Source organism: Notamacropus eugenii, chromosome 5 (assembly GCF_028372415.1).
Source record: "Notamacropus eugenii isolate mMacEug1 chromosome 5, mMacEug1.pri_v2, whole genome shotgun sequence".
Taxonomy (NCBI): domain Eukaryota; kingdom Metazoa; phylum Chordata; class Mammalia; order Diprotodontia; family Macropodidae; genus Notamacropus; species Notamacropus eugenii.
In genome coordinates this window covers 165,092,535-165,114,890 of record NC_092876.1, presented here as the reverse complement: position 1 = coordinate 165,114,890, position 22,356 = coordinate 165,092,535, and the positions used below count along the sequence as shown (strand labels likewise).

Genomic DNA, 22,356 nt, shown 5'->3' with positions numbered 1-22,356 from the left:
TTCTGTCTTTCTCCAAATATCGATATCTATATAGATACAGATGTATATATATACACACACAAACGTGTGTATATATAATGTATATGTGTCTTTCTCTCTCTGCCTCTCTCTCCCCCTCCCTCTTTTTTACCCAATTCTTTGCTTCCTCATCATTTCAGTATTTAATTGAGAAAGATTTTTAAAAATACTAAAGAACCAAGAAGTTTGACACTGACTCCTATACAGGATTATCCCCAACACCACCCTCCCCCACCCCCACTCCAATAATACACATGCATATATACACATTCATATGTACACACTGACTCAAGGAATCCTATCTTCTTCCAGCTTCCTTCCCAGTGTTGTCATGAAACATTAGTGACTTTTAATTACAGACTCTAATTACAATGATAAAAATGATTATGCAGAGAATAGTTGAGTTCATGCACCAGCATATTCAAGTTTTTTCCATCTTCAAGCAGAGGTGGCATGTGAAGCTGGACAGCAAACTGAAGTTTGTGGACTCTGGGGCTATTTTTCCTCTGTTCATTGTGCTATGAAAGAAAGGAGAGTAGGTGGTAAAAAGCTTGTTTGCTTCTGGGCCTGAGATGAAGAGAAATCAAACTGTCCTGATACAGTTATTGCTTCTGACCCCAGCAAGAATGATCTGAATGTTCTTTCTTATTATGAGGAAGCAAGGTTTTACTTCTGACCATTCACTCTGATGCAGGGAAAACAAGGATGGAGGAGGGGACAATGTCAGACTATTGGCAAGATAGTTAACATATATTAAAACCCTTGGTGCATAAAGCCTTTCCTGGTTCTCCCCAGTGACCCACCTCCAACCCCAGCTATTAACCTAACCAGATTACCATTCATTTGTTTTATTTGTGTTATTTATATGTGTGTATATACATTTCTATATACACATGTATATATGTATGTACATATTGTTACCTTACACATAGCAGATCCTTAATATGTTTTCTGAACTAACTTGCTATATATAAATTACATATATATGTGTGTGCATGTAATATATGTGTTTATATCTATATGTATGTGTACATACATAATATATGTGTGTATACCCTTATACGTGTGCATATTGCCTTTCCTCATTGGAATATAAGCATATTGACAACAGGAACTGTTCCTATTTTGCCTTTGAACCCCTATGGCCTACCATAGTTCCTGACCTATGATAGTCACTTGATAAATGGCTATTGATGGATGGATTGAATTTTTAAAACCTCTACAATGTACCAATCCCTAATTCCCTCTTCACTGTTTCATAAAAAGCTTCCTTCAAAGCACATCTCAGGTTCTCTCCTGCATGTGGCCTTTCCAGACTTCCCTGGTTGTTAGTGATCCCTCATGACAGTGATAATGACGATGATAATAGCTAGCATTTATGTAGCACTTTAAGGTTTGCAAGGCCCTCTACATATGTCATCTCATTTGAAATATCTTTGTATTTGCTGTTTAAGCTTTAGATTATTTATCTGTGCATATGTTGTTTCCCCCATTAGAATTTAAACTCCTCAGAGGCCAGGACTTTTTCATTTTGGTCTTTGTGAACACCGAGTTCTTTGCCTTGTACATAGAAGATCCTTAATATGTTTGCTGAACTAAACTGTTGGATGGGGTGACTTAAATGCTTTCAAAAGTGTAAATTTATCTTATGCAAGACTAGGGAGTGCTTGTAGAGTTTTGAAGAAGGGAGCAACGTAGGCCAAATGATAAGGAACTTGGTGGTAGTAATGTGGTAAAATAGTCATGTATAGAAAAGATCCAGTGGCTTGGGTGATTGATGGAGATATGTGAAGCAAAAGATGGGGAAGTAGCACAATATGCCCATTTTAAAGTGGCCTTTTAGTGCTCCTTCCATAACTTGAAGGCCATGATTAAGGTAGCTTGTTATAGTTCTGTTGGTGTTAGGCAGGGTGTGAAGCATGTGAAGACTTTCCCCAGTGGAATGGGAGAATGAGAACAATTGGTTCCAACAGCCATCAAGGCATCTGAAGTGGGTCTTGTAGAATGCTTAGGACTTGATTAGACATCAAAGATGCCAAGGTCCTCCACTGCATTCAGGGCCATTGCCAGTAGTTTTGGCTTTTGTCTTGCCACTGGACTTAGATGACTCTGGAAGAGAGAGTGAGGCTAACAACTGAGCACAACTCTACCTCAGTTAAATACAATTCATGCACGAGTCAAGACATCACCATGACTGGTTCTCTTCAAGATGAAAGACAAATAACAACATATTTCTTGACCCAGCCTCAGGAAAGTTATGTCCTTGTTCCACAGAGGGAGCTTAATAAATGCTTGTTGAGTTGAATTCTAGGGTTTTCCGCCTTCTCCGTTACTGGATGGCATGAAGCGTTGCTGCTGCAGAAAGGCAATGTGCTTGTCCAGTGTCTAAGAGACTTGGAGGCACATAATGTGCAAGGATATATTTGTAGAGGCTGGCAAGTCATGAATAGATGATACAAACCTTCCAGTATCCTATTATATAATCTATCTGCACAGCAAAGCAGACAAATGAACAATAAAAGACCATCAATGAAACAGAACATTTTCTATATCATCCCTCAAAATGCATTAGGGATGTAGCAAAAGTTTCTGGTGATGATCACTAATTCCTTGGCTTTTACTTTCCCATCTCTATTGTAGTAAAACCTGTTAGCAGCCTAGCAATGCTTATGATGCTTCTTTTCTTACACCTGCAGTAGAATTTGAAAAAATTAGCAATGCAAAAATAGGGAAATTCATATGTGACCTTTCTAATCTTCTTGTGTTTAAAGATTTGACTTCAGCCATTGAGAAAACCCCAACTGAAACTGTTGCTGAATAAATTCTATTGTCAACCCAGACCATTGCAGGTTCCAAAAACTTTATATGTCCCAGTAAAGAAAGCTGTGCTTAAAGAGGATGAGACAAAATTGAGACTTGATCATTATTTGATTAATTGATCAATTCAGTAATCAATCAAGATAGCTAGGACTCAAAATATTTTTTGTCCAAATTATCTGGTCATTTGTGTGGGATACGCTGAAGAAAAAGAGAGTGAAAAATTCTGCAATTCAAACCCTCAGAAGTGTGGGTTATTTCCATTTATAAAAAATCTTTATGGAGCAAGGTTCTTGAATTCAGTTGTGGGAGCTCAGCCAAAAAGCATTTAGCTCAAACCTACACATGGTGGTTTAGGATAATCACTTTGAGTCAAAATCAGATCTGACAACAAGGAAGTCATCTATCAAGGGAAATCATTTGAAGATCTCAGCTGAAGTGCTTGTTAAAAGCCATCATAAACAATGGTGTAAATATTAATGTTTATTAACATTTTTTATTACCTCAGCTTTAAATACATGGTTTAGTGGGCAATTTATTCATCTGTTCTCAGGCTCCTTGTCTGACTTTGAAGAATGAACAACAGACTCATGACAATGCAATTGAACCTTGCAAGAGAGCACCACACCACCCTCATCAGTGTGTACGCCCCCACCATGATGAATCCTACTGAGGTCAAAGAAAATTTTTATGAAGACCTGGAGATCCTCATCATCAATATGCCAAAAGAGGACAAGCTTATAATTCCGGGTGACTTTAATGCCAGAGTAATCATAGACTATCAGACATGGCAGGGAGGCATTGGGAGGAATGAAGCCAGAAACAGCAACAGTTGCTTACTATGGAACACTTGTGTGTCTCGTGACTTCATCACCAACGCTGACTTCCATTTACCTAAATGCAAAACCTTCCTGCATGCACTCTCACAGCGGACACTGGCACTTAATAGACCATATTTTCATAAGGAGAAGAGAGAGACAGGATGTGAAAATGATGAAGGTCAGGTGTGGTGTAGAGTGCTGGACCTTTCATAGACTTATCCTCTCTAACCTAAACATTTTCATTCAAAAAAAGCAGCAGCCCTAAGGCAAGATGACTCTCAGAAGGCTTAATGTCAACAGACTAGAGCACTTCTCCAAGCATGAACAGTTCATTGCTAACTTAGAGGGAAAGCTGAATCAACACGTGGTTAGAACAGAAAAGGAGAGGGCAGCTTTCAGAGATTTGGTGTACAGGACTGCATTTACTCATCTGGGCCAGAACACTTGTAAACATCAAGATTGGTTTGATGAAAATAATGGGGAAATTCAGAAGCTGATAAACAAAAGCAAAAAAACCCCTACAAGAACTCTCACAGGGTTTATCAACAGGATACTTCATCTGTCTCTAAGAAGATGGCATTTAACCCCATCAAAAATAAAGTACAACCAAAGCTTAGAGAGATGCAGGAGTCTTGGCTCAGTAAAAAGGCAGATGAAATTTAGTTTTACTCTGATAGTAACAATCCAAAGCACTTTTATGATGTCCTGATGCCTATTTATGGGGAAAAGACCTATGCTGGCTTCTCAACTACTCAGTGCTGATGGAGCCACATTGATTAGTAATAAGGGCAACTTCCTGGAGAGATAGGCTGAATAGTGTTCTTAGCAGACCATCATCAACCAATGCTGAAACCATTAACCATATAACTCAGGAAGAAGTCAATCCTTCTCTAATCAAACTTCCAACTGAAGAAGAGGTTTTGAATGCCATTAGGTTCCTCTCAAGTGGCAAAGTGCTGATTCTGTTCCAGCTGAGATTTACAAGGCAGGGGTTCCACTGCTCATAAAAAAGCTGACTGAAATTTTCTAGGTTACATGGCAAGAGGAGGTTATCCCTGAGTACTTCAAGGATGTCTCCACTATTTATCTCTACAATGAAAAAGGAAGTAAGTTGTCCAGTGACAATCCGGGTGGGGGAGTCCTAATCAGCTGGTCCTTCACCTAAAAGATGGTCATCTACCAGAGAGTCAACGTGGCTTCAGAAAGGACCAAGGAATAGTCAACATGGTGTTTACTACCTGACAACTCCAAGAGAAATGCCAGGATCAGAACAGGTCTGCATACAATATTCCTCAATCTGCCCAAGGTGTTTGATACTATTAGTTGTGAAGACTTGTGGAAGATCATGGCAAAATATGATTACCTAGAAAAATTCATCAGTCTGGTTGCATGGGTTCTGGCTGATGCTCTCCAATTTTCCAGTCACCAATGGAGTAAAGCAAGGCTGTGTACTTGCTCCTATGATTTTTAGCATGATTTTTTCAGCAATGTTGTCAAATGCTTTTAATGAAGACAAAAAAACACTAAAGGTTAATCGTTTGACTCAAAAAGGCTACAAGCCAAAGCTAAAGTGGAGGGAGAGTTGGTACAGATGATTTTTTTGTTCACAGATGATTGTACACTCAATGTAGCCTCCAAGGCTGAGTGGCAACAGAGTATGGATTGATTCCCTAATGCCTGTGCTAATTTTGGCCTAACAGTTAACACCAAAATAACACAGGTGCTCCACCAGCCAGCACCACACCATACATACATAGAACCAAGAGTTACAGCAAATGGAGCAATTTTGAATAATGCAGAGAAGTTCATTTACTTGGGCAGTATGCTTTCCAGGGATGTCCACATAGATGAACGGGCTGATGCACTTATTGCCAGAGCTAGCTCAGTATTTCAGAGGCTGTGCAGGAAAGTGTGGGAGAGAAAAGGTATGAGACTGCTTACCAAACTGAAGGTCTACATTGTAATATGCCTGTGAAGTTTGGATAGTATGCCAGCGCTGTGCCAGCAAACTGAATGGCTTCCATTTGAATTTTCTTAGGAAGATTCTGAAGATCACCTAGCAAGATAAGGGACCAGACACTGAGGTCCTTTCTGGAGCTGAGCTGCCAAATATTCAAACTGCTGCAGAGAGTGCAACACAGATGGGTTGTACATGTTGTTAGAATGCCAAATGTATGTTTTCCTAAAAGACTATTTTAAGGAGAATTCACACAAAAAGCAAGTACTCACATGGAGGTCAGAAAAAGTAACACAAGGATACTCTCAAGGTCTCTCTAAAGAACATTGGAATAGATTGTAAGACATGAGAGACACTGGCACGAGACCATCCAATATGATGTGCCCCATCAAAGAAGGTGCTGTACTCTATGAGCAAAGAAGAACTGTAGCTCAAAAGAAACATGAAATACTCAAATTTAGAGACAACTCTACTCCAAATGTTCTGTGGACTATTAGTGCCCAAAATGCAGTGGTCTTCCATGCTCATATTGATCTTATCAGCCACTGTTGTACCTTGACCTCAACATAGTGATGTCATTTTGGTCCTTTTCAAGAATGAAGGACAACAATCAACCAGAGTTGGAAGAGATCATCCAGGTCAAACCCTTCATCTGTCAAAGAAAGAAATATAGATTCAACAAGGGAAATTAATCTCCCCTACAGGTAGGCAGAAAAAAAAGGGGAGGGTCAGACTAATGAAGAAAATAAGATGACTACTTAAGAGATAGTGTTAAGGAGGGAGGGAACTAAATAAAGACAAAAGATATGCTGTAAAACTACTCTTTCCAGCAGAGGGTTCTAGAAAAAAGGATGGAATAAAGCAGGAAATTACCTGACTCCCAAATTCTCCAACAAATTTAAAATAATGCTTCAAAGTGAACCTCAGAGCAGCAGAAATAGTTTAAAAATTGAAGCAAAGAAGTTGTCCAACCTAAGCCAGTTTGAGAGGATGTTAGGAAAGACCTGACTTCTCAGGGTGTTGGATGCCTGTTTGAAACACAGACATCAGAAGGCAAATACCACCAAATCAATAAGCAACAAGCCCAGGGGACAGCTGTGCCCGGCAAAGTCCCAGTTTCAGGAACTTTGGCCCTGTGAACAGTGATGGGGATCAGATGACTGATGAAGGGGAAATTGCATATAACTGAAACAACTGAACGACAAACGTGTCAGACACTATACTAAGTGCTGGAGATATAAAAAGGGAAAAAGACAGTCCATGCCCTCAAGGAGCTTATAGTTAAATGGGGATCACAATGTGCCAACTTCATGATCCCATTTGGGATTTTTTTGGCAGAGATACTGAAATATATTACTATTTCCTTCTCCAATTCATTTTACAAATGAAGAAACTGAGGTCAACAGGATTAAGTGACTTGCCCAAGGTCATATAGCTAGAAAGTATCTGAGGCCAGATTTGAACTCAGGAAAAAGAGTCTTCCTGACTCCAGGCCTAGCACTCTATCCATTGTTCCACCTAGCTATATAAACAAGCTATATACAGGATAAACAGGAAATAATTAACAGAGAGAAAGTATTAGAATTAAAAAGGGGTAGGAAAGATTTCCTGCAAAAGACAGGATATAGTTAGGACTTAAAGGAAGGCAGGGACGTCAATAAGCAGAGTGGAGGAGGGAGATCATTCCAGGAATGGGGGACACTAGATTGAAGAGTGCACGGTGGGGAGTAGGATATAAGAAGACTGGAAAGGTAGCAGGCAGACTAGGTTATAAAGGACTTTGAATGACAGAGGATTTTGTATTTGATCCTGAAGGCATAAAGAAGCCTGCCATTTATTGAGTTGGGATGGGGTAGAAGGGGAGGGAGGGTGACATGATTGAACTGGAGCTTTGGGAAAAAATAAGTAGCTCAATGAATGTCCTTCTCTCAGCTCTCCTGATAAGCCATCCTACAATGAAAAAACCTAGAGCCTAAGCTTGTATTCTAGAGAAAAAGGAAAAAAAAATTCAAAAAGAACTCAATTTTGATTTTTTTCAAGCTCCAAAGTGGTTGTTATAAGCACCACTAGGGAAAAATATTTTTTAGTATGAAAAATTACCCAGAGAGGTATCTTTTAAGTTTCTTATAGCACGTATCCCAGGCAGAAAAGATGCTGTTTCAAGTTCTGACAGGGGACCAGCTTGAAAGGGAAACTCTGAATTATTTAAACAGCTTCTTACCAAAAAGCTCTTTTCAAACAGTTGAAGAGACTTAAATTATTGCCTTTCTTTCTAATTCACTTTCCTTTTCCCTCCTTTCTTTTTCCATTTTTGAAAAACACTTGGAAAACAATTTCCATTTCAAAAACAATTAGGCCAGGGAAGCTGATACACTTTATTTTATTAGGCTATTTCTAGAATTGGGGGCAAAGGGAAAGAAAAAGGAAACATTCCCCAGTGAATTTTTTCATATAAATATATATGCATATTATATATATATATATAAAATGAGTTTATCCCCACTACATTTAGAATATATGCTGCTAAATAAAAGGATAAATATCATGACTGAGTACCATGACCAAGAGCTCTTGGAGAGCACTTTGTGATGAGGAAGTTGGCTCTTTGGGAATGATTAGATTTAATCAGATAATAATAACAACATTTACATAACACTTTAAGATTTGCACATTCTTCTCGATACATTAATAAATTTGAGCTTCACAAAAGCCTTTGGAGGTGGGTCCTACAGATATCACTAGTTTCACTGATGAGGAAATTGAGGCTTTAGAAAGCCAGGTGACTTGCCCATGGTCATGTAGGTAGTGTTAGAAGGCGGGATTTGAATCCAGTCTTCCTGACTTCAAGTCTAGCGTCCTAGCCACTCTGTTATACTACTATTTGAACAATAGTAATGAGATAAGTACACCATGTGCAAGACCTTACTTGTGACAGCTCTTAATAATTAATACAGCATAGCGTAGTGGATACAGAGATGGCCTCAAAGCCAGGAAGACCTGGATTTACATCCTGATTCTGACACACACTGGGATCCTGTGGGATCCTGAAAAAATCATTGAACTTTTCAGTTCTCGAGGCAGTTGTCTAAAACCATCTGCTGTAGGAGAGAGGCCAACCTGAATGGGTAGAGGCAGTTACTTTACCAGGGAGTTTCCTTTACGAGTAAAATCATGAATTCAGTCCCTATCACAACACCAAATTTGACAAAATAGTGGTCCAGAAAGCACTATATTTACAACAATAATAACTTCTGCTGAATCCTCCAAATTTATAGGAGGAACCCACTTAATAAAGATCAGATACTCACTTTGATAAGGATTAATTCTTCATACAATTTTGCCCTATGTGAGGAAAGAAGAAGGCATATGAGACAGCAAGTTAGGGCTAGAGCAAAGCAGACAGAGAACACTCTTCATGCTACTTCTTTTTTTGCACTCCATGGGTCTAACCACTGACTAATTAATCCCTATATAATAGGAGGGATGAAGACTATTTATCTTCTGCCTACATAAGAGCAACAAGATGGCAGTACCCACCCTGGAATCAGGAGGACCTAGTTACTTACTAACTGTGTGACTCTGGGCAAGTCACTTAACCCTGGTTGCCTCAATCCTTCTTCTATAAACTTGAGATAGAGAAGGAAATGGCAAACCACTCGGTACCTCTGCCAGGAGAACCTTAAAAATGGGGTCACAGATAGTCTGAAATGGCTCAACAACATAAAGGATAAAGGTTTTTTCTTAAATTTTTTTCTGAGTTCCCAGAATTTCTTCCTAAGCCATGGATTCTCCCCCCAATAACTAGAAAGTGCAATGACCTTTAGCCAAAAGGAATACAATTCTGACCTAACCTAATTAAAGATGAAATTGTAAGACTCCTTTTTTCCTTTAACCCTTGGGGTTGTTTATAACAACTTGGCAAATGTAATACAAATGATAAGTAGGGATACTTGGGATGATGGTGTCATATTTACGGATTGGAGTCACAGGTTCAACAGAGGTTCAGTACAGGCAATTGAATAGAGTTGAATAAGCATTTTTCATTTGGACAGATCACAGACATTCATATAAAAGATTGCATTGTGTTTTTTCCAGGATGCAGGAGGAATACTAATAGAAGGAGAGATGTAAGAGTCTTTCTCCCAGGAGTTATCCTAAGACCCTTAATTGGAATCTGGCATCATAATGATGACTTGGATACAGCTTTTTGAAATAGGGACAATATATGGAAATCACTGGGATGGCAATTAAGCTGGTCCTGCCTCAGTGATGAAATGCAGACACTACAGAGCTGAGCACATTGGTCCAATACAGGTTAGTGAAGCAAAAAATCTTGTGCAAGTGAAAGGGTGAGCATCATTTGCACTAATCACTCAGAATTACCTTCCTTGAGCATATACCAAGATTTTGAGGGGGTAATCCTCTCAGTGCTCTAAAAATTATTATAAACCTTTTTGTGACTTTGTGTGACCAAAAATAAAATCTTAAGATATAACCAATACTTTCTGGAGACTCATATCCTTGATCTGTTGTGAGAGATCCTGAATCTCTGGATCCCTTTAGTACATCATTCTCTATTTATAACCCTACCCTTAACATATACTAGCTTCTCCTGTCTGACTCTTCCTGCAGAACCGACTACCAGTCTGCTCTCTTCACCACTTTAAATTCAATAAAAATAAAAGATATCAATAAAATCCATTAAAAATTGATTCTTGTTGTTTTTATATTACCGAAGGATTGTAAGTGCTGTCTTTTAAATTTTAGCACCTGAGAGCAAAGTCCTATCATCTTGCCCTAGTTGCCGCCCTGCTAATTGGTGGCAAAGGGCTAGAAACTGATTTCTAGCCCTGTGCCTCTTCTATTATGTCACAATACTTGTTCTCCTCACAGTGACACATATTTCACAAGACAGAAATGTAGTGCAGATGAATAATGAATCTCTTGGCTTTGGATTTAGTTACCTGTAAGATAAAGTATAGAGTGCTATGGTTTGAATAGTCCATTGACTTCTAGCCAGAGTAAAAGATTTTGCAAGGAAAATTCTAAACTATGTCTTAGTTCTTTGTAAAAAGATACCATTCCATGGCAGTTCAGAAATATTAGGGTATTGGTCAAACTCTGTCCTACTATGGTCATGTGACCATATGGCCGCTTCACAAGAACTCCAATTGTTCCATCATCTCATCAGGACTTCTTTAATATCACAGGATCATAGGTTTAAACTAAAAGCATCCTTAGGTATTATCTACTATTACTCTCTTAGTTTACAGAGGAGGATGCTAATTTCTGTACCGTCATTTTTAATTACATTATGTCCTTCTTAGTTGATACAGGACTTTTTTTGTTTCATTGTATTTTTAGAATATATCTTCTTAACACATTTAGATGGTAAGCTCCTTGAGGACAATGATTTTGTCTGCTATGTTGCTAGTTTCATGATGATGTGCTTACATGGGTTCTGAATAATGGATGATGCTCTCAAACTTTCCCAGTCATCAGTGGAGTAAATCAGGGCTGTGTGCTTGCTTCAGTGCTTTTTAGTATGTTTTCAGCTATGTTGCCAGATGTCTTCAATGAGGCATCAAGGCCAGTGATCACTCTGAAGATAATTTGTTTAACTTGGAAAGGCTACAAGCCAAGATTAAAGTGGAGGAGAGTTGGTGCATGACTTTATGTTCACAGATGATTGTGCACTCAATGCAGCCTCTGAGGCTGAGATACAACAAAGTATGGACTGATTCTCTGCCACTTGTGCTAATTTTGGCCTAACAGTTAATACCAAGAAAACACAGGTGCTCCATCAGCCAGCAGCAACACCATTCATACATAAAACCATGAGTTATAGCAAATGGAAAACTTTTGAATGCTATGAATAAGTTTACCTACCTTAGTGGTATACTTTCCAGGGATGTCCACATAGATGATGAGGTTGATGCATACATTGCCAGAACTAGCTCCGTGTTTGGGAGGATCTGAGGGAAAGTGAGGGAGAGAAGGGATATTAGGTTACCTACCAAACTGAAGGGCTACAGAGACATTGTGTGGACCTCATTGTTGTATGCCCATAAAACCTGAACAGTATACCAGTGTCATGCCAAGAAACTGAATGACTTCCTTGTGAATTGTCTTAAGATTCTAAAGATCACCTGGCAAGATAAGGTACCAGACAATGAGCTCCTTTCTGGAGTTGAATTGCCAAGCATTCAAACTCTACTGCACAATGTACAACTCAGATGAGCTGGCCACATTGTTCAAATCAAAAATTTACATTAGCATAAAAGACCATTTTATGGAGAATTCAAACAAGGCAAGACATGGGAGACACTGGCAAAGGATCATCCACCGTGGTGTGCCTACTTCAAAGAAGGTGTTATATTCAATAAGAGAAGCAGAATTGCAGTAACTCAAAAGAAAGATGAGATGCATAAATTGAGAGACTTTTCCATTCCAAATGTTAACGTGGACAATTTGTGCCCAACCTCTGATAGGGTGTTCTGAGCTCATATTAAACTGATCAGCAACAGTTGGACACACAGTACCTTGACTCCTCATAGTGATGTCATTTTGGTGCTCTTTCAGAACAAGGACAACAAGCAATATAATTCTCTGAACAAAGTGGTAGTCTCAGTAAATGCTATTAAATCCAAGAAGAAGCAGAGAGACTTGAGTAGCAAAGAAAGAAAAGTTTGCAGACCCTCAAGTCCTGAAATGAAGATAAACCATTTAAATGGTCTCATATGAGAAAGGCTTCATTTTCAGGAATAAAGAAAGGGATTACAAAAATCTTTATAGCAACTCTTTTTGTGGTGGCAAAGAATTGAGAGGGTGCCCATCCCTTTGGAGAATGACTGAACAAGTTGTGGTATATATAACTGTGACGGAATACTATTGTTCTGCAAGAAAAACAAAGGGGATGGTTTCAGAAAAACCTGGAAAGATTCATATGAAGTGATGCAAAGTGAAGTGAGCAGAACCCGGAGAATATTGTACACAGTAACAGCAATGGTATAATGATGATGAATCTTAGAAGGCAAATACTCTGATTAAGACAATGATCCAAGATAATTCCAAAGGATCCATGATGAAAAGTGCTGTCCACATCCAGAGAAAGAACTGGTGAACTCTGAGTGCAAATTGAAGCATACTTTTATTTTCTTTATTTTTCTTGCTTTTTTGTTTTTTGCAACATAGCTAATATGGAACTATACATGATTTCACATGTATAATTGATATATTGCTTGCTTTGTCAAGTGGTAGGGGAGGGGTAGGAGGGAGGTAAAGAATTTGGAACTTAGAGGCAGGGCCAGCATTGCAAAGTAAAGAAAGGAACTCCCCTGGGCTTTCCCTCAAACCCCTGCAAATACCTTTAAAAAATTATTCTACACAAATTCTAGAGAAGCAAACCCATAAAAAGATGGAGAGAAACAAATTTCCAGCCCAAGACAACCTGGAAGGTCAGTGGGAAAGGTCTGTTGCAGCAGGGTAAGAGTGGAGCACAGTCCAGTATAGGCCCCAGGGAGCACAGCCCTAGCCCCAGCAAACTTGGAACAGGCTGGGGTGTGACTGAATCACCAGCAGCAGTGGCAGCAGCTGTTTCCAGAACTCTCAATTCTGTTAAGAGGGTCAAACAACTGGTCGGAAGGAGATTTAAAGGGATCTCCTTGCTAGCACTGAGACAGGACTCTCTTGCTTTGTCCATACTCAGATCTGGGTCACAGTCCCGGATCTCATGCTCAGCACGAAGAGGAGCACTAGTATAGCAGAGCTTGTGGCAACAGTGGAGGGGGGACTCTCCTCGCAATTCCAGGGCAGAAAAAAGTGTTTGTGGTCACTCACATACCAGAGCACAGGACAGGAGAGGAATAAATACCTCTCCTTAGATCATACCCCTTTGGAAGAGCTGAAAACTTACAGGTCCCTAGAAATACATCTGAAAAAAGTTGCACAAAGCCGCTGAAGCTTGGGACAGTGCATCCTCCACCCTGGAAGCAGAGGCCTGTTTTTTTTCAGAGTTAAAAGTCAAGTAATAGACTGGAAAAGTGAGCAAACAACAGGAAAAAAACTATGATTATTGAAAATTACTATAGTGCGAAGGGAGGTCAAAACACACACTCAGAAGAAGTTAGCAAAGTCAAAGCTCCTACGTTCAAAGCTGCCAAGAAAAATATGAATTGGTCTTAGGCCATGGAAGAGGTCAAAAAGGGTTTTGAAGATCAAGCAAGAGAGGTAGAGGAAAAATTGGGAGGAAATATGAGAGTGATGCAATAATAAATCACATAGATTATTAAGGAACAGAGCTTGGAGCTAAATCTAGGTCTTCTGACTAAATCCTGATTCCTTTTCATCATACCACATTGTGTCCCTTTCTCTTTTTATCTTTTTAAAAAAGTATATATTTTCTTTTCTTTGTTTTTAAGATTCATTAAAATTTTTTTGTTACAAATTCTTGCTTTTATTAATTTTTTATTCAACATTTTATTTTCCCCCAGTTACATGTAAAAACAATTTTTAACATACGTTTTTAAAACTTTGAGTTCCAAATACTCTCCCTTCTTCCCTTCCTACTGCCCCTCATTGAGAAGGAAAGTAATTCAATATAGGTGACCTCCAGGACTATTCCAGCTCTAATAAGCATATGAAATCTATACATCAAGGATGTAGTAATTCATTGGGTATGGGAATTCCTTCCCTCCACCACGATGGTAGAACTAGAACCAATAGTTACATGATGTAGCTAAATATTAAAGAGTTAGAGGAGGGTTCTGGAGCCAGCTCAAACCTGCTTTCAAGAGGCAGCTGTTAAAATTTTGATGTAAGCATTCATACTTCAGAAATTGAAAAATCCTACAAATCTGGTATTGATTCATTATTCTGTTGATTTCTAGACCTAGCAATGTGATGGAAAATGTTAATAATTCAGATTAAACATAAAATTTTTCCCCTAGAGAGTCAGTTGTTAAACATTTACCAGCACAGCTGAGAGTTGTCTGAGGTTAAATGATTTGCCCATTGTTACACAGCTACTAAATATAACAGGGATTTTAACCTGGGTCTTCCTACGTGCAATTCCAGCATTCTATACATTTTGTCATACTTTCTCTCTTAAAGATAAATACATAAAATTATAAATCTATGAGACTGTAAATGAAAGGTCTCAGCCTGTGGATTCTGTTAACCTTGGAAACTTTTTCCTTTATGGATTCAGTATAAAAATCCTCATAGGAATGAAATTAAAATTAGTGGAATATAAACATGGAGAGAAGGTGACCTCCTCAGAAGACCTCCTTAGAAAGAAATCAATACAAATACAGGTATAGAGTAACAAAATAGCTAATTACCAAGTTTGAACCATTGTCTACTGAGGCTATTAGATGTTCTCAAAGCCACGGATTTTTTTCTTTTTTGGTTTGGAGCAAAAATGTTCCAGCACCAGCAGCACATGGCACGGCGTCCTTGCAGAACCAGCCAGAGAAGACCCAGGTAGAGCCACATGAAGGTATGAAACCAAGACAAAAGCCTCAGCATCTGTGCCTAGAGACTTCCTGCTCCTAGCTGCTGCTGTGGCTGAAGATGTTATTCTGATACTTCCTTGGACATTAGTTAATGAGAATTTATTAAGTACAGAGTACATAGCCCACTATGTGCCAGGCACTGAGGATACAAAGAAAGGCAAAAAATAAACCCTGCTCTCAAGGATCCCACAATCTAATGAAAAAAATGATGTACAAATACAATATGTACAGGGTAAATTGGAAATAATAGAGGGGAAGACACTAGTATCAAGGGGAATCAGAACAGGTTTCACAGACAAAGTGAGGATTCCAGAAAAACTACCAAGAGAGAAAGGAACACAGTGGTCTCAGGCTTCAACAGGCTCTGAGTTACATATAAAGGAGATGGATCAATTTCTGATCAAATATAGGTTGGAATTAGGTTTTCACCTTTGGAAGAAGGTAACTAGCAACTGAGCCATAGTTTCAGCCACATCTAGTTTAAGGAACAAATGAAATATTGGCCTAAGGACCTTCAGAGAGAGCCCAAACTTTTACTCAAGAGTCAGCAGAAGACTGCCTGGTACTGGTCTCTTGACATTTTAGTTGTGAGACATGTCATCTCCCAAGAATCAAGATCTTGACCCCAGGTTCCATTCTCTCCTCTTGCCAATTACCACTTAACTTTTCAGAGGAACTGTCTGAACCACAGGACACTGCCATGTGCTTGTGCAGCAGAACATACTGCTGATGGGGGTGAAAGAGAAAAGTCCCCTTCCCACTTGTATTCTCTAAGAGGCTCCAGTAAAGAGGTGAAGAGCAAATTATAGGGCTGACTTACTCCAGAAATAACTTGCTTTTTAAAGACCAGTGGGGATGTGGGTTCATCTTCAGCCAGCAACTTTCATCCAACTACTAAAGCTTCTTAACGTTACCTGCTTGATCAAGGAACTTCTTAGCACTTTATTGTTGGGTTATAGGAAAAATGTCTTAATTTGATTGGAGATTGTTCTTTTTCCTTTTACCTCCTTTACATAAGTAGCAACCCAGTTCAAATAGACAACATAAGAGGGAAACTTCCTCCTCTCTGAGCTCCAGAATATATATGTGAGTGGAATAAGCATTGGATCAAATGTTATGATCTAAAGAAACTAGGATATCTCCCTCTTCTTTCGTTGACTGATGTTTTGCAATTAGAGAAGTATTTCTTTTGTTAAAGCATTGTCAATCTCTGCCTCTTGTTTTAACAGTCATCCCTTTGAAAGGGTAAAGCAGTAAATTGTTAACAATCATTGTTAGCAGTTGTTAACAGTTTTCACTTTATCATGAATTCATTTATCAACTCTCCTGTAGTTAATTGCAACCAGGGTGCTCAAAGGAGAAGGAGGCATGAGAGAGAATGTGGGGAAATGAGTCATTGAACTAAGAAGTCAGGACTGGATAAAATACTGTATCAAGCAGCATGAATGTACTAGAAACCCTCTGGTGAAAGGAGGGATTCTAGGGATGGGAGACAGACACAGAAAAGGGAAAGGAGAAAGTACTTTCACCTATTTTTTAGGAAATCTTTTTCATCTACCTTCTAACAAAACATAACTAAGCTGTAGTGTTTAGATTGTAAACTCCCCGATTATATTGCAAACTCTGAGGGCAGGGATAGTCTTTTGCCTCTTTTTTGTCTCCCAAGTGCTCAGCACAGTGCTTGGCACACAGTAAGCACTTAATAAATGTTTATTAATTATTGATTAAGCTAAAGTGAAGACAGAAGGTCATGTTATTTTTTTAATTTACCCAAGAGAGAATTGTGGCAAATTCTGTCCTTTCCTGTTTTCAGTAGAGCTAAATGTTTATTTTTTTCAGATTAATTAAACATAACAAACGATTTCTTCCTCTAAAGCCTTCCTCTGATGCTTCATCATGGTATGAAGGTGACCTAGGTTCTTGAAGGCTATGGCATTGGAACATAAGTTCTAGCAGGTCCCACTAAGATCTTCAGTTTCAGGTCTGGAAGTGGGCTGTGTGTCTTCTATCTGGGAACCAGCCTAGCTAGGCTCAGAAAGGGTAATAAATCCTTTGGCCATAGCACTTCTGAAGAAGCAGTAAGTCAAACCAATAAGCATTTATTAAGTACCTACTATGCACCAGGTATTATATATACTAAGTGCCAAAGATACAAAGACAAAAAGAGTCTGTACTCTTAAGGAGCTCACATTCTAAAGGGACAGGCAACCTGAAAAAAACAATGTATAAACAAGGTATATACAGAATAAATTGGAGATAATCTCAGTTATAGCACTAAGATTAAGGAAGACTTAAAAAGGTTTCTTGCAGAGAAGGTAGAACTTTAGCCAAGAATTGAAGGAAGCAGAGATGAAGAGGGAGACAATTCTACACCTGGGGGTCAGCCAACGAAAATGCTCAGTTGAGAGTGTTGTGTAAGAGAAATGGCCAGGAGGTCAGTGTCTCTGGATAGCATAGTACATAGAGGGATTTAAGAAGATGGGAAAAGGAACAGGTTATGAAGGAAGTTAAAAAACAAGTAGAGGATTTTATATTGATCTTGGAGATAACAGGAAGCTACTGGAGTTTATTGAATATTGAGGGGAAAGGGTCAGATATATGCTTTAGGGAGATCACTTTGATAACTGAGTAGAGGTTAGGATAGAGTAGGGAGACCTTGAGGCAGAGAGGTCAACGAGAAAGCTACTATAATAGTCCAGGTGTCAAGTGGGCTTTACCAAGGTGGTGGGACAGTATCAAAGCGGGAATAGAAGAGAGATGTGTTGAAAATATAACTGAAAGACCTTAGAAAAAGATTGGATATGGGGGAGTGAAAGAGAGTGAGAGAAAGATGATACCTAGTTGTAAGTCAGATTCAGGAAGACTTGAGTTTCAATCCTGCTTCAGATACTTGCCAACTCTGTGAACCTGAACAAGTCACTTAACCTCTCTCAGCCTCAGTTTCCTTATCTGAAAAGTGGGGATAATAATAGCAGTTATCTCAAAGGGTTATTGGGAAGACCAAATGTGATAACATGTTTTGCACATCTTAAAGGCCTTTCTACATGTGAGTTATTATTAGCTACTCAGTGGTAGCACTATTTGATCTGAGTTTGTAGAGGCAGTACCTACAGGGATAAAATCGCAGTGTTTGTCTCCCAGTGCCTAAAGGAGTGCTTTGCATAGAGTAAATGCTTGTTGAATTAAGCTGTTGAATTTTCAAGGCTAATTAACAATTCTAGATTATTTATCTTCGTAAACCAGGGAGGGAGAGAGGAATGTCAGTGACTGGCATTTTCTATTCTTTTTAAACATAAAGGAAATTAGGCCATTGAGAAGGATTTACCTGGTATCATACAGAATGGTGAAAGGCAGTGAACAGAGAGCCCTTAAAAGTCTGCCTTGGCCTAACCATTAGAAAGCTATGTTTCTTAAGGGCAAATATCCTTCATTTAGGAGGGGTTTTGTTTTCTCAGTTTATTTTAGGAATGAACTCATCTTTATCACTTGGTTGAGGCAAAATTTGCCTTTTTCTTACTTCGTGAATTCTTTGTGGGTAATATACTATAAAATGCTATTCAATTCAATTCAACAAGCATTTATTTTTTAAATGTTTCGATACTTTTTCTTCATATCATTGACATTTATCAGTGACTTACCCCACCCCAACCAGGTACAGCCAAGCAAAACAAATCAACTCGTTGACTATGTCTGAAACCCTGTGCCTCCTACCATCCATATTGTGTGTCAGTTCTCTGCCTAGAGTTAGGAAGCATGCCAAAGTCAGGATTAGATACTGCATTGATACGAATTCTGAGGTTTTTCAATTCAACAAGCATTTATTAAACACATCCTTTAGACTGCTCGCTTTTTTCAAAGCAGGGACTGCTTTTTGTCTTTTTTTGTGTCTCCATCACTTAGCACAGTGCCTGGCACATAGGAGGCACTTAATATGTGAGAGGTAATAGATATGATCTAGTTGAGGTGCTCTGTTACACCAGGGTAATGCAGAGACAAAAAACCAACGGCAGCTTACCCTCAAATAGCTTACATGCTGTTGAAGGGAGGGGCAGAAAACCTATGTACATCGATAAACAAATACAAAGCATATTCAAAGTAAGTGCAATATACTGTGAGGGGGTCTAATTAATAAAGAAAATTCTAGAAGAAACTTTCTTATAGATATTTATTATAATTTATATGTATACATATGTAAATTATATATAATATATATTTATTATTATATTTACTTATGATTTATTTGTTATATTTATTATGTTTGTTTATTTATTATAATATATATATAAATTATATAATAATTTGAGGAGTCATTACTTATCCTTCCTCCATTTCTTTTTCCCTAAAGTCCCTTTTTTGGAGGAAAGAAGTCCTACTTCCTCCCTTATTTAATTGTGATACTAAAGAATTCACCCTAATAAATAAATACACTGCATTTAAAGGGTCCTGAACTCTTTGGAGAGGGAGTGCTGCCAAAATAAAAAGTATAGAAAAAAGTTTTATCATATCATACAAGAGAAGTGTTGCTCCTTTACCATCAAATCTATTATTCATCCTTCCTGAATTAAACAATTCCCTGAGGTGTCCTACAATGAATAAACACATTCTGCTGTGCTTGGATGATTTTTATGGTGTTCAAGATGTACACAATTTATTAGCAGGAGTTGTCATCCAGTGATCTGAATTATATATGAAATCACAATAAAAATTTTAAAAGGTAACCAACACCCTGCCTGCTTTCAATTTTTGTAGATTGTTGGAAAATAAGAGGACCTTAATAGCTTTTGGTTGCCTTTTGCAAATGGAGCCTCTTAACAGATTTTCTATTGTTCCATCAAACCATTTCAGCACCCCTTCCCTCATTCTCACAAAGCTTGGTATTGGTTTCTTGGCCTGCATCTTAAAAATCTAGGAGAGTGCTAGAGCTTTTGTATTTCCCTACATTTGCACCCAAGCCTCCTCTTAAGGGAGAAAAGTGGATACAAAACAGGTTAGAACATTCAACAATTCCTAAGAAAATCAACTAAGAAGTATCGATAGGCAAATAACTGGAAACAAACTAGATATCCATCTCTTGGAGGAATGACTAAACAAATTATGGTACAAGAAGGAATATGATACAAGAAACAGAATATTACTGCATTGCAAAAAGTAGTAACAGGAGAAGACTAGTGCAAAGTGAAGTAAAAAGAACCAGGAAAGCAATATATACAATGACTACAACAAATGTAAAGAAGAAGAATGACCAAGCATAAATTGGTTGGTTTTGTTGAATTGATTTTTTTCCTTTTTTTATTCTATATTATAAGGAATGGCTCTCTGGGTAGGGTAAAATGAAAATATATACTAGGAAATTAAGGTGATATAAAAGTAAAAGATATCAGTAAAAATGAAAAAAATAAATTAAAAATAAGAGTATTGATCAAGTCCTTTTCTTATGACCGGCTCACTGACAGGATACAGAAGAAGACCCTGGTCTAGAAATTCACAGTCTTAGTGGAAGGATATGATTTATATTGCTTCTTGTTCCTTCCTTCCATTGTGACCTTCTGGTAGCATGGAATAGTAGAGAAGAAATAAGTATTTATCTAAGAATTTGATTAGTTGTTGAGAATACACCCAAAACAAAACTTTTCCAAATAAACAAAATGAAATATGAATTATGGGGAACCAGCTCTCTGCATGTGTTTACTTCAACTTCGACTTCCCTTCTGGAAATAGCACCTGCTATTAAGTAAGGTTGATCTCACTCTCCTTCCATTGCCATGATGATCACAGGCCTCCCTCCTTTCTTGATCCTCCACAAACATCACTAAAACAAAGGTTAGTGGATGCCCTACCTCTGTTATTTATTCATTCCCTGGTCTGGTCATGAATTTCAAGACACAGAGACTAACTCTCACCCTCATTAGATATATGTATAAGGCTTATTGATAATATAGAAACAAATCTAATGGACCAAACATGTCGAGTATGTGTATACCAAACCACTTCACCATCACCATCACCATCACCGCCCAAGTTTCAATTTTGGATAAGGCTCTGAGAGAGGAAGCAGTCACACAAAGTAGTCCCAGGCAACTCACTCTAGTCAAATTTCACAGACTGATTCTTAACAACCTTGAGTTGTTAGTGTCCCCAGGGTTTTATATACAGGGAGACAAAAGGAATTGGAATATTGTACAAATGTGACAATCTAGGGTAAGTAGACCTCAAGTACCTTTGAGAATATGAAAATATTGTTGTCTTTATAATGTTATTATTGCATAATTATGCTGGTTCTGCTCACTTAACATTACATCAGTTCATATAAGTCTTCCCAGATTTCTTTGAAACTGCCCATTTTGAAATTTCATACATTTGTGTTCCATTACATTCATCAATCATGATTTGTTTAGGCATTTATTTCCCCTTTAATTTCTAATTCTTTGTCACTACAAAACAAGCTGTTGTAAATATTTTTTGTACATGGAGTCTTTTTGATCTGTTGGTAGTTGTAGAGGTCATATTGCTGGGTCAAAGGGTATGTACAGTTTAATAACTTTTGGGGAATAAATTCAAAGTGCTTTCCAGAATGGTCAGACCAATTCACAGTTCCACCAACAATGCGTTAATGTACTCGTTTTCCCACAACCTCTCCAACATTTGTCATTTTCCTTTTTTGTCAACTTGGCCATAGTATGGCTATGAGGTGGGACCTCAGAGTTGCTTTAATGTACAATCCTTTAATTATGAATGATTTGGAACATTTTTTCATATGGCTTCTAATTTGGATTTCATTCTTTGAAAATTGCTTGTTGTTTATCTATTGGGGAATAACTTTTATTCTTAATAAATTTAAATCAATTCCTCATTTCTCTTGGTAATACCTTTATCAGAGAAACTCAGTGTAAAGATTTTTTTTTCTAATTGACTATTTGCATTCTAATCTTAACAACAATGGTTTTATTTGTGCAAAAAAATACCTTTTTAAATACCACATAATTAAAAATTATTTGTTTTGTCTTCTATGACTTTCTGTATTCCTTGTTTGGTCATGAATTCTTTCCCTGTTCATAAATATGAAAGGCAATTTCTTCCTTGCTCCTCTAATTCGTTAATGATATGGCCTTTTATATCTAAATCTGAAGCAGATATTTGTATATCCTATGAGGTATTGTACTTTTACAATGAGATTAGAAGAACCAGAAGGACAATTTATGCAATAACCACATTGTAAAGACAATTGACT

The 22,356-nt window shown here is 38.0% G+C and overlaps 1 long non-coding RNA gene across 1 annotated transcript; it reads right to left on the bottom strand.

Moving 5' to 3' along the window:
* Positions 1–365: 365 nt before the first annotated feature.
* LOC140505413 (uncharacterized) lies at positions 366–8,957 on the bottom strand. Its single transcript, XR_011967489.1, has 2 exons — positions 8,922–8,957; positions 366–536 (listed from the first exon to the last, which is right to left on the bottom strand). It is a non-coding gene; the product is annotated as an uncharacterized lncRNA (long non-coding RNA).
* Positions 8,958–22,356: the final 13,399 nt, after the last annotated feature.